The sequence below is a fragment of the Elephas maximus genome, chromosome 12, assembly GCF_024166365.1.
Source record: "Elephas maximus indicus isolate mEleMax1 chromosome 12, mEleMax1 primary haplotype, whole genome shotgun sequence".
In the NCBI taxonomy this organism is placed as follows: Eukaryota; Metazoa; Chordata; class Mammalia; order Proboscidea; family Elephantidae; genus Elephas; species Elephas maximus.
Window position 1 is genome coordinate 51416209 of NC_064830.1, and position 12633 is coordinate 51428841.

Below are 12633 nucleotides of genomic sequence, written 5' to 3' on the forward strand. Positions count from 1 at the left end.
CAGGATACACCTGACATCAACAATGATACCCCTGGTTCCACATCCTGTTCTGAAAACAGCCTAAATTTCTGGCAGTTAGCCGCTTTTGAATGACCTTCAGCAAAATTTTGCTTGCGTGTGATAGTAATGATATTGTTCTATAATTTCCTCATTCGGTTGGATCACCTTTCTTGGGAATAGGCATAAATATGGATCTCTTCCAGTCAGTTGGCCAGGAAGCTGTCTTCCATATTTCTCGGCATAGATGAGTGAGCACCTCCAATGCTGCGTCCATTTATTGAAACACCTCAATTGATATACCATCAATTCCTGGAGCCTTTTTTTTTTTTTTTGACAATGGCTTCAGAGCAGCTTGGACTCCTTCCTTCAGTACCGTCAGTTCCTGATCATATGCAACCTCTTGAACTGGTTGAACATTGACTAATTCTTTTTGGTATCATGACTCTGTGTATTCCTTCCATCTTCTTTTGATGCTTCCTGCATCGTTTAATATTTTCCCCAGAGAATCCTTCACTATTGCAACTTGAGGTTTGAGTTTTTTCTTCAGTTCTTTTAGCTTGAGAAATACTGAGCGTGGTCTTCCCTTTAGGCTTTCTATGTCCAGCTCTTTACACATCATTATAGTACCTTACTTTGTCTTCTCGAGCTGCCCTTTGAAATCTTCTGTTCAGTGCTTTTACTTTAACCTTTCTTCCTTTCGCTTTAGCTGCACGACATTTGTGAGCAAGTTTCAGAGTCTCCTCTGACATCCATCTTTTTAAAAAATTTTTATTGTGCTTTAAGTGAAAGTTTACAAATCAAGCCGGACTCTCATACAAAAAAAATCTATAAACAGTTTGTTATGTACTCCTAATTAGTCTCCCCCTAATAAGACAGCACACTCCTTCCCTCCACTCTCTCTTTTTGTGTCCATTCGGCCAGCTTCTGACCCTTTCTACCCTCTCATCTCCCCTTCAGACAAGGGATGACAGTCTCATGTGTCCACTTCATTCAAGAAGCTCATTCTTCACCAGTATCATTGTCTATCCCATAGTCCAGTCCAATCCTTGTCTGAAGAGTTAGCTTTAGGAATGGTTCCTGTCTTGGGCTAACAGAAGGTCTGGGGACCATGACCTCTGGGGTAATTCTAGTCTCAGTCAGACCATTAAGTCCGGACTTTTTATGAGAATTCGGGATCTGCATCCCACTAATCTCCTGCTCCCTCAGGGGTTCTTTGTTGTGTTCCCTGCCAGGGCAGTCATCGGCTGCAGTCAGGCACCATCTAGTTCTTCTGGTCTCAGGCTGATATAGTCTCTGGCTTATGTGGCCCTTCCTGTCTCTTGCGCTTGTAATTTCCCTGTGTCCTTGGTGTTCTTCATTCTCCTTTGATCCAGGTGGGTTAAGACCAACTGAAGCATCTTAGATGGCCACTTGCTAGCGTTTAAGACCCCAGATGCCACTCTCCAAAGTGGGATGCAGAACGGTTTCTTAATAGATTTTATTACGCCAATTGACTTAGATATCCCCTGAAACCATGGTCCCCAAACCCCTACCCCTGCTATGCTGGCCTTCGAAGCATTCAGTTTATTTAGGAAACTTCTTTTCTTTTGGTTTAGTCCAGTTTTGCTGACCTCTCCTGTATTGTGTGTTGTCTTTCCTTCACCTAAAGTAGTTCTTATCTACTATGTAATTAGTGAAAACCACTCTCTCTCACTCCCTCCCTCCTCCATCTCACAACTGTCAAAGAATATTCTCTTCTCTGTTTAAACTATTTCTCGAGTTCTTATAATAGTGGTCTTATACAATATTTGTCCTTTTTTTTTAATGATTTTTATTATGCTTTAAGTGAAAGTTTACAAATCAAGTCAGTCTGTCACACATAAGCTTATATACACCTTACTCCATACTCCCACTTACTCTCCCCCTAATGAGTCAGCCCACTCCCTCCTTCCAGTCTCTTCTTTCGTGACAATTTTGCCAGTTTCTAACCCTCTCTACCCTCCTATCTCCCCTCCAGACAGGAGATGCCAACACAGTCTCAAGTGTCCACCTGATACAAGTAGCTCACTCTTCGTCAGCATCTCTCTCCAACCCATTGTCCAGTCCCTTCCATGTCTGATGAGTTGTCTTCAGGAATGGTTCCTGTCCTGGGCCAACAGAAGGTTTGGGGACCATCACTGCCGGGATTCCTCTAGTCTCAGTCAGACCATTAAGTCTGGTCTTTTTATGAGAATTTGGGGTCTGCATCCCACTGATCCTCCGCTCCCTCAGGGTTCTCTGTTGTGCTCCCTGTCAGGGCACTCATCGGTTGTGGCTGTGCACCATCTAGTTCTTCTGGTCTCCAGATGAATTAAGTCTCTGGTTCATGTGGCCCTTTCTGTCTCTTGGGCTCATAGTTATCGTGTGACCTTGGTGTTCTTCATTCTCCTTTGCTCCAGGTGGGTTGAGACCAATTGATGCATCCTAGATGGCCGCTTGTTAGCATTTAAGACCCCAGACGCCACATTTCAAAGTGGGATGCAGAATGTTTTCATAACAGAATTATTTTGCCAATTGACTTAGAAGCCCCCTTAAGCCATAGTCCCCAAACCCCCGCCCTTGCTCCGCTGACCTTTGAAGCATTCAGTTTATTCCGGAAACTTCTTTGCTTTTGGTCCAGTCCAGTTGAGCTGACCTTCCGTGTATTGAGTATTGTCCTTCCCTTCACCTAAAGTAGTTCTTATCTACTAACTAATCAGTAAATAAGCCTCTCCTACCCTCCCTCCCTCCCCCCGCTCGTAACCACAAAAGTATGTGTTCTTCTCAGTTTATACTATTTCTCAAGATCTTATAATAGTGGTCTTATACAATATTTGTCCTTTTGCCTCTGACTAATTTCGCTCAGCATAATGCCTTCCAGGTTCCTCCATATTATGAAATGTTTCACAGATTTGTCACTGTTCTTTATTGATGCATAGTATTCCATTGAGTGAATATACTACAATTTATTTAACCATTCGTCCCTTGATGGACACCTTGGTTGCTTCCAGCTTTTTGCTATTGTAAACAGAGCTGCAATAAACATGGGTGTGCATATATCTGTCTGTGTGAAGGCTCTTATTTCTCTAGGCTATATTCCGAGGAGTGGGATTTCTGGGTTGTATGGTAGTTCTATTTCTAACTGTTTAAGAAAACGCCAGATAGATTTCCAAAGTGGTTGTACCATTTGACATTCCCGCCAGCAGTGTATAAGAGTTCCAATCTCTCCGCAGCCTCTCCAACATTTATTATTTTGTGTTTTTTGGATTAATGCCAGCCTTGTTGGAGTGAGATGGAATCTCATTGTAGTTTTAATTTGCATTTCTCTAATGGCTAATGATCGAGAGCATTTTCTCATGTATCTGTTGGCTGCCTGAATATCTTCTTCAGTGAAGTGCGTGTTCATATCCTTTGCCCACTTCTTGATTGGGTTGTTTGTCTTTTTGTGGTTGAGTTTGAACAGAATCATATAGATTTTAGGGATCAGGCGCTGGTCGGAGATGTCATAGTGGAAAATTCTTTCCCAGTCTGTAGGTGGTCTTTTTACTCTTTTGGTGAAGTCTTTAGATGAGCATAGGTGTTTGATTTTTAGGAGCTCCCAATTACCTGGTTTCTCTTCGTCATTTTTGGTAATGTTTTCCATTCTGTTTATGCCTTGTATTAGGGCTCCTAATTTTGTCCCTATTTTTTCTTCCATGATCTTTATCGTTTTAGTACTTTATGTTTAGGTCTTTGATCCACTTGGAGTTAGTTTTTGTGCATGGTGTGAGGTATGGGTCCTGTTTCATTTTTTTGCAAATTCACCTTCATATTTGAGGGACTGTTGTGCTGGATATATGATTCTTGGCTGGCAATTTTTTCCTTCAATGTTTTATATAAGTCATCCCTTTGCCATCTTGCCTACATGGTTTCTGCCGAGTAGTCCCAGCTTATTCTTATTGACTGTCCTTTATAGATGACTTTTCGTTTATCCCTAGCTGCTCTTAAAATTCTCTCTTTATCTTTGATTTTGGCAAGTTTGATTATAATATGTCTTGGTGACATTCTTTTAAAATCTACCTTATGTGGAGTTCGATGAGCATCTCGGATTGATATCTTCTCATCTTTCACGATATCAAGAAAGTTTTCTGCCAAGAAATCTTCAACTATTCTCTCTGTATTTTCTGTTATCTCTCCCTGTTCTTGGACACCAATCACTTGTAGGTTATTTGTCTTGATAGAGTCCCACGTGATTCTTAAGGTTTCTTCATTTTTTAAAATTATTTTATCTGATTTTTCTTCAAATATATTAGTGCCAAGTGCTTTATCTTTGAGCTCTCCAATTCTGCCTTCCACTTGCTTTATTCTGCTCCTGACTTCCTATTGCGTTGTCTAATTCTGTAATTTTAGTGTTAATCTTCCGAATTTCTGATGGCTGTCTCTCTATGGATTCTTTCAGCTTATTGAATTTTTCCTCATGTTCTTGAATAACCTTTTTGATTTCTTCAACTATTTTATCTGTGTGTTCCTTGGCTTATTCTGCGTATTCCCTGATCTCCTTCCTTATGTCTTGAAGAATTTTGTATATTAATCTTTTGAATTCTAGGTCTGGTAATTCCAGGAAGGCACCTTCATGCAGAAGATCCTTTCTTTGATTCTCTGTTTTGAGAGCTTGTTAAAGCAATCACGGTCTGTTTCTTTATGTGGTTTGATATTGACTGTTGTCTCCGAGCCATGTATAAGTTATTGTATGAATTTACTTTATGTTTGCTTACTGTATCCTAGTTTTTTGCTTTATTTTGCTTTGACATGCCCAGATGGGTTGCTTGAGTGAGCTAGCTTGATTATTTTCACCTTTGGGGCTCTGATGTCCTGTCACCAGAAGCCTAGAGCTGTTGTAAGGTATATGAGCTTATGAGTCCATTCACTTTTCTTGTGTGGATTTACCTCAGATCTCCAGGTAGGTGGTCATCAAATATGTGTTACAGGCTGTGTCCTACAGTCTTACAGGGGCAGGGGTGTTTGGTGTAGGTACTGGTATCCGGTTGCAGCATGGGGTTACGCTCCGAACAGTGCAGTGGGCTTAGGATCGTCCCTCAAATGTCTCTGAGGAAAGCGTGTCCCTGTTACCTAGAGTGTACAGGTGGGTGGGTTTTGCAGACAGACCATGGGCACCCAATGCTTTTGGTTGTAAGGACTGGGAGGTACCAGTTATCCTTGGACTCCTGTCATGGGTGGCTGGGTGACCTGAGTGGAGCCACCAGTCCATAGGCCCCTGATGTGGGCAGGTGAGGACCCTGTTTAATAGGGAAAGCCATGTCAAATATCACACACCCACCTCTCCACCACACAGCTTAAACAGTTGCAGTCTGCCAGCAAGGGCCTATTTCAGGTCCATGCAGGGGGGAAAGGTATCCAAAGTCCATGGACTATTTATGCCTGAACAGGGGCCACTTATGTCCTGAGCTCTCCAGGTTAGTGGAGCTGACAAGTTATCTCTTCCCCCTGTTGTGAATTTATTCCTTCTCCAAATCCAAGAGCATGGCTCAGGGCACTCAAATGTGCCTATCTCAGGCCCATGGAAATCCATAGCCACTGAAGCCGGCTTGGGGGCGGGGGCACAGTAAAACATACTCAAGTGCTTAGCTTTTGCCCAGAGTGCCATTCTTCTCTGTTTCTGGAGGCATGCATAAGTTGTGCTTCTTCCTGAGAAAACTGTGGCCAAACACTACCACCAGCCCTCTGCAGCTGCTTCCAGGAATGGTGCCTGAGGGATCCCAGTGATTCAGGTCTGGCAACTCCTCTCTACTTCTGAATGATCTCTCTCTCCCCCTTCCCCTTGGTCTGTTTTCTAACTTTGCTCTTGATGATCAGGGCTCCTAGCTTGTCATAAATATAATCATTTCACTTGATTTTTTGGGTATTTGTTTTAAGAAGGATGGCTGGAAGCATCTCCTGACATCCATCTTGGTCTTTTCATTCTTTCCTGTCTTTTCAATGACCTCTTGCTTTCTTCGTGTATGGTGTCCTTGATGTCATCTCACAACTCATCTAGTTTGGTCACTAGTGTTCAATGTGTCAAATCTATTCTTGAGATGGTCTCTAAATTCAGGTGGGATATACTGAAGGTCATATTTTGGCTCTTGTGGACTTGCTCTGATTTTCTTGTTTCAGCTTGAACTTGCATATGATCAATTGATGTTCTGTTCCACAGTGGGCCCCTGGCCTTGTTATGATTGATGATATTGAGCTTTTCCATCATCTTTTTCCACAAATGTAGTTGATTTGATTTCTGTGTGTTCCATCTGGTGACGTCCGTATGTATAGTTGCCATTTATGTTGGTGAAAGAAGGTATTTGCAATGAAGAAGTCATTGGTCTTGCAAAATTCTATCATTTGATCTCTGGCATTGTTTCTATCACGAAGGCCATATTTCCCAACTACCAATCCTTCTTCTTTGTTTCCAACTTTCACATTCCAAACACCAGTAATTATCAATGCACTCTGATTTCATGTTCAATCAATTTCAGACCACAGCAGCTGATAAAAATCTTCAATTTCTTCATCTTTGGCTTTAGCAGTTGGTGCGTGAATTTGAATAAAACTGGTCTTCCTTGTAGGCGTATGGATATTATCCTATCGCTGACAGCATTGTACTTCAGGATAGATCTTGAAATGTTCTTTTTGATGATGAATGCAACACCATTCCTTTCAAGTTGTCATTCCCAGCATAGTAGACTATATGATTGTCTGATTCAAAATGGCCAATACCAGTCCATTTCAGCTCACCAATGCCTAGGATATCAATATTTTTGTGTTCCATTTCATTTTTGATGATTTCCAATTTTCCTAGATTGGGTATTCTTCTCCAGCCTATTTATCAAATGACTGGAAAAGCTGCTACTTTTGAGTGGGGCCCAGAACAAGGGAAGGCTCTGCAACAGTTTCGTGCTGCTGTGCAAGTCGCTCTGCCACTTGGGCCATATGATGCAGCTGATCCAATCGTGCTTGAAGGGTCAGTGGCAGATAGAGATGCTATTTGGAGTCTTTGGTAGACCCCTATTGGTGAATCACAGAGCAGATCCTTAGGATTTTGGAACAAAGCCCTGCCATTCTCTACAGATAACTACTCTTCTTTTGAGAAACAGCTTTTGGCTTGTTACTGGGCCTTAGTAGAGACTGAAGGCTTAACCACAAGACATCAAGTCACCATGTGGTCTGAATTGCTCATCATGAACTGGATGTTGTCTGACCCAGAGAGTCATAAAGTTGGATGTGCACAGCAGCACTCCACCATTAAATGGAAGTGGTATATATGAGATCAGGCCCAAGCAGGACCTGAAGGCACAAGTTGCATGAGGAAGTAGCCTGAATGCCCATGGTCTCCACTCCTGTCACATTACCTTCCATCTCCCAGTCTCTGCACCTATGGCCTCATGGGGAGTTCCTTATGATCAGTTGATTGAAGAAGAGAAAACTTGTGCTGGTTTACAGATGGTTCTGCAGCTATGCAGGCACCACTCGGAAGTGGACAGTGGCAGCACTACAGCCCCTTTTTGGGACCTCTCCCTGACGGACAATGGTGAAGGGAAATCCTCTCAATGTGCAGAACTTCGAGTAGTGCACCTGGTTGTTCACTTTATTTGGAAGGACAAATGGCCAGATGCGTGATTGTATGCTGATTCATGAGCTTTGGCCAATGGTTTGGCTGGATGGTCAGAGACATGGAAGGAACATGATTGGAAGATTGGAGAAAAGGTGGTATGGGGAAGAGATATTTGGATAGACCTCTCTGAATGGGACAAAGAACTGAAGACATTCGCGTCTCATGTGAATGCTAACCAAAGGGTGACTTCAGCAGAGCATGATTTTAACAATCAAGTGGACAGGATGACATGTTGTGTGGAAACCAGTCATCCTCTTTCCCCATGTACTCCTGTCATTGATCAATGTGCTCATGAAAAAAGTGGCCATGGTGGCAGGGATGGAGGTTATGCATGGGCCCAGCAACATGGAAGTCTATTCACCAAGGCTGACTTGGCTACAACCACTGCTGAGTGCCCAATCCGCCAGCAGCAGAGACCAACACTGTGTCCCCAATATGGCACCATCCCTTGAGGGGTTCAATCAGCTGGCTTGATTGAATGATAGAATAGCCTTCTAAAGACACAATTACAGTGCCAGCTAGGTGACAGTACCTTGCAGGGTTGGGGCAATGTTCTTCAGGAGGCTGTTTATACTCTAAACCAGCGTCGAATATATGATGCTGTTTCTCCCATAGCCAGGATTCATGGGTCTAGGAATTGGGACAGAAAGGGAAGTGGCAGCACTCACTATTACCCCAGTGACCCACTTACAAGATTTTTGATTCCTGTCCCCACGACCTTATTCTTTGTAGGCCTAGTGGTCTTAGTTCCAAAGGGAGGAATGCTCCCACCTGGAGACACATCACTGATTCCACTGAACTAGAAGCTAAGAATGCCACCTGGCCACTTGGGGCTCCTTATGCCTCTTGATCAACAGGCAAAGAAGGGAGTTACCATATTGGCTGGTGTGATTGATCGTGATTACCAAGAGGAAATCGGATTGATATTACATAATGAAAGTAGAGTATGCCTGAAATGCAACAGATCCCTTATGATGTCTCTTAGTACTACCATGCCCTGTGATTAAAATCAATGGAAAACTACAGCCACCCAATTCCCACATTACTGCTAATGACCCAGACCCTTCAGGAATGAAGGCTTGGGTTATCCCACAGACAAAAAGCCATGACCAGCTGAGTGCTTGATGAGGGCAAAGTTATACAGAATGGGTGGTGGAAAAAGGCACTTCTAAATACCAGTTACGGCCACGTGACTAGTTGCAGAAATGAGGACTGTAATTGTTACGAGTATTTCTGCTTTGTATATGTGCATCAAGTATTTTTGTTTCCTTCACTTATAAAATATAAGATGCGTTTTAGTTGTATCATGTTAGGCACAAGTATGATTTTATAATTCTCTGCATTCAGAGATTACGTGTGGTTTAAGGAGATGTGTACATGTGCCAAGTTGACAAGGGGTGAACTGTGATGGTTAAAACTGTGTCAACTTGGCTGGGCCATGAATCTCAGTGTTTATATGTGATCACTTTCACGATGGAATCTGCAGTGAGTAGCTAATCAGTTGAAGGGGATTTTCCTTGGGGTTGTGGACTGCATCTGAACATAAGCAGACATTCTGGCTTTTTGCTCACTCTGGATCCTGCAGCTGCCTCCTGTTTGTCTGACCTCTGGTTCTTGGAACTTGGACCTTGAGCTATCAGCTTATATGCCAATCTTGGGATTCGTCGATCTTCACAGCTTGTGAGTGGGAGCCCTGCAAGACCTGCCGATCTTGGGTTCACCAGCCCCTGCAGCTGTGTGAATCAGGAGACGCCTTGCAGTCTTGTCTGCCAATCTTGGGATTCATGGATCTTCACAGCCTGTGAGCAAGAGCCCTGATCCTTGGACTTGGGACATTCCAGCCTCTACAATCACGAGCCATTTCCTTGATATACGTCTCTCTATATATATGATTTACTCATTTTGCTTGTATAGAGAACCCAGCCTAAGACAGATGTCAAGCTGATTTTCTTCCTTTGTAAACTTTTTCCCCTCTTTGTTTGCATGTCACCAAAATGTGGCATGGAGCAAGTCCTTTTATTTCCTTCCTTCTAGCTGTACTCTCACTCTGGAATTCCATCTAGTTACTGTTTCTCATTCACTAACCCAGGTATTTATTGTGCACCTACTTTGTGCTAGTCATTGTGCTACGTGTATAATAGTGAATAAAATACAAGCCTTTACTCTCATATGGATAATAATCTATTGATCTCTTGGATCTATTCGCTGTTTCCAATTCTCTATGCATATTTCCATTGTTTTCCTTTCTTATATGTGCATATGTATATGATTGAGCATTTGCAGTTACTGTACTGAAATTCTTGTTTTAAAGTTGGTGCTTGTGGCTACTTTTTATGCTCCCCCCCCCACACTAATTTCACTTACAGTCTTAGTTTGCTAGTGCTGTTGTAACAGAAATGCCACAAGTGGGTGGCTGTATAGAACAGAAATTAATTTTCTTACAGTACAGGAGGCTAGAAGTCCAGTGTGGCTCTAGGGGAAGGTCCTTCTTTGCTATTTCAGTTTCTGGTAGCTGGCAATCCTGGGACTGCAGATTCTTCTCCCTCCATCTTCCCCAAATAGCGTCTGTCTTCCCCTGTTTGTGTCTCCTTGTCTCTTTGTATCACTCAGATTGATTGGGTCTAGGATGTACCCTACACTAGTATGGCCTCATTAGCATAACAAATAAAACCTATTTCCAAATAGAATTACATACACGGGTATAGAGGTCAGGACTCTTAACATATTTTGGGGGGACACAATTCAATCCATAACAGAGGATAACATAAAAATGCCTAAAATCTTAGAGATAAATGTGGAACAAACTTGTGCACTTTGACACACATTATACACATTTACATTATTTCTTAAGCATGTGCTCATATTTTAATTATACTAGGGGAAGAAATATCTGTAAATAATGAATTAAAGGATAATGAATTCTTTTGTAAAGCAGAAAAATCAGTCGGAATGTTCTCTATTCTCCAGCATGTCCTCCTTTCTTCACTGGAACTTGGAAGGAAAGGTGTCATGAAGAGACCTAGTATTTGTGTACTTCTACATGCTGAGCAGAAACCCTGGTGGCATAGTGGTTAAGTGCTATGCTTGCTAACCAAAAGGTCGGCAGTTCAAATCCACCAGGTGTTCCTTGGAAAATCTACGGGGCAGTCCTACTCTGTCCTATAGGATCGCTACGAGTTGGAATCGATTTGGCAGCAATGGGTTTGGTGTTTGGTTTATGTGCTGAGCACTTAACTCACTGCGTCTTCACAACAATACTATAAGGTTAAGTATTATCAGAAAGTGTTGCTCAATTGGCCAAGTCACACATGGAATAAGTGGCTTAGCAAAAGTGCAAGTGCAGGTCTATCTAGCCCAACATTCCATGTGTTTTCTGCATTGCAGTGTATACTTACATACTTGATGTTACAAAGCGCAGTAGCTACAGAATTCAAAGTCCCATAAGATGTAATATGCATCAGTATTTAATTCCTTTTTATTGCTAAATAATATTCAGTTATAAGTATATACCATGTTGATGGACATTTGGATTGTTTCTACTTTTTGGCTATTACATATAATGCTGCTATGAATTTTTATATCGGTTTTTGTATACTTTTCTCTTGGGTAAATAGGAATGAAATCGCTGAGTCATAACTGTTTAAGCTTTTGAAGAACTGCCAAACTCTTTTCCAAAGCAGCCACACCATTTTGCATTCCCGCTAGAAGTGTATGGGGGGCCTGGTGGCATAGTGGGTTAAGAATTTGGCTGCTAACCAAGAGGTCAATAGTTTCAATCCACCACTCTTTGGAAACCCTATGGGGCAGTTCTGTTCTGTCCTATGGAGTCATTATGAGTCGCAATCGACTCGATGGCAATGAGTTTGGTTTTTTGTTGTTTTTAGGAGTGTATGAGGGTTCTAATTTCGCCACATCCCTTCCAACACTTTTTTTTTTTAATGTCCATTCTAGTAGGTGTGAAGGAGTCCCTGCATGGTGCAAATGATTAATGTGTTCACTGCTACCTGAAAGGTTGGAGGTTCGAGTCCACCCAGAGGCACCTTGAAATAAAGACCTGGCAAACTATGTTCAAAAAAAGCAGCCTATGGAGAACAGTTCTACGCTGATACACATGGGGTCACTGTACAAATGGCAGTGTGGACATCTGACCTCCTCTAACTTCATTAGGAAGAAGAATCAAGATCACCATCAGGCCAAGGCTGAGTCCTCTGAGGCAGAAGTCAAACAAAGCTCCACCCTCCAATCTTTTTACCAATTCTTGCATGAGCTCTGCCTCCCAAGGCACTCTCTTCGCTGAATTTGATAATTAATTGGAAATGGCCAAGGAAGTCACAGACAATACTCAAGATTATGGGGTTTACTAGGAAAGTAACAGGTTACAATTCAGATCAGGAACAGCTCAGGATACAGTTCTCTGATCAGGACAGCCTCTTTTCAGCTGTGCTCGCAGGCAGGCCTCTCTCTGGCACTCGGCTTCTCATCCCTCAGTCACTTGGCCTGGCCCAGCCTCTGTTCTGCTTGAGCAAGTGTTACAAAGCTCTTTAGTTCTGCCAGTAAGTGCCCAGAGCACCCCATTCCATCAGTAGCCTGCCCAAAGGCGCTCAGTTCTATTGCTCTGTTGGTTGTCATACCTGCTGCAGCTGCCTAGTTCCGTGGGCAGGGAAGTTTACCCCGCCCTTCTTGTGCCTGTTTCCTGGTTCTGCTGCCATTTCTTTGCTGCTACTTCTCCCCACCTCCAGTGTTACAGCTGTTTCCTGGGTCTAAGAGGTTCTCAGCTCCGGAACACTGGGTCCAGAAGATACGCTTTGCTTCTGTCTCTTCTTCTTGGTGGTAGTGAGGCCACCCTCTGCTGTGGGATTGGTTCTTTTAAGCCTAGCGGGCTGGCAAAACTGACCAATCTCCTCATTAGGGTCCTACTCCCCTAGGGTTCCATGCACCTTATTTGCATTCTTAGCAAGCTGTCCCGTTCTACCCAATCATTGTGTGGAAGC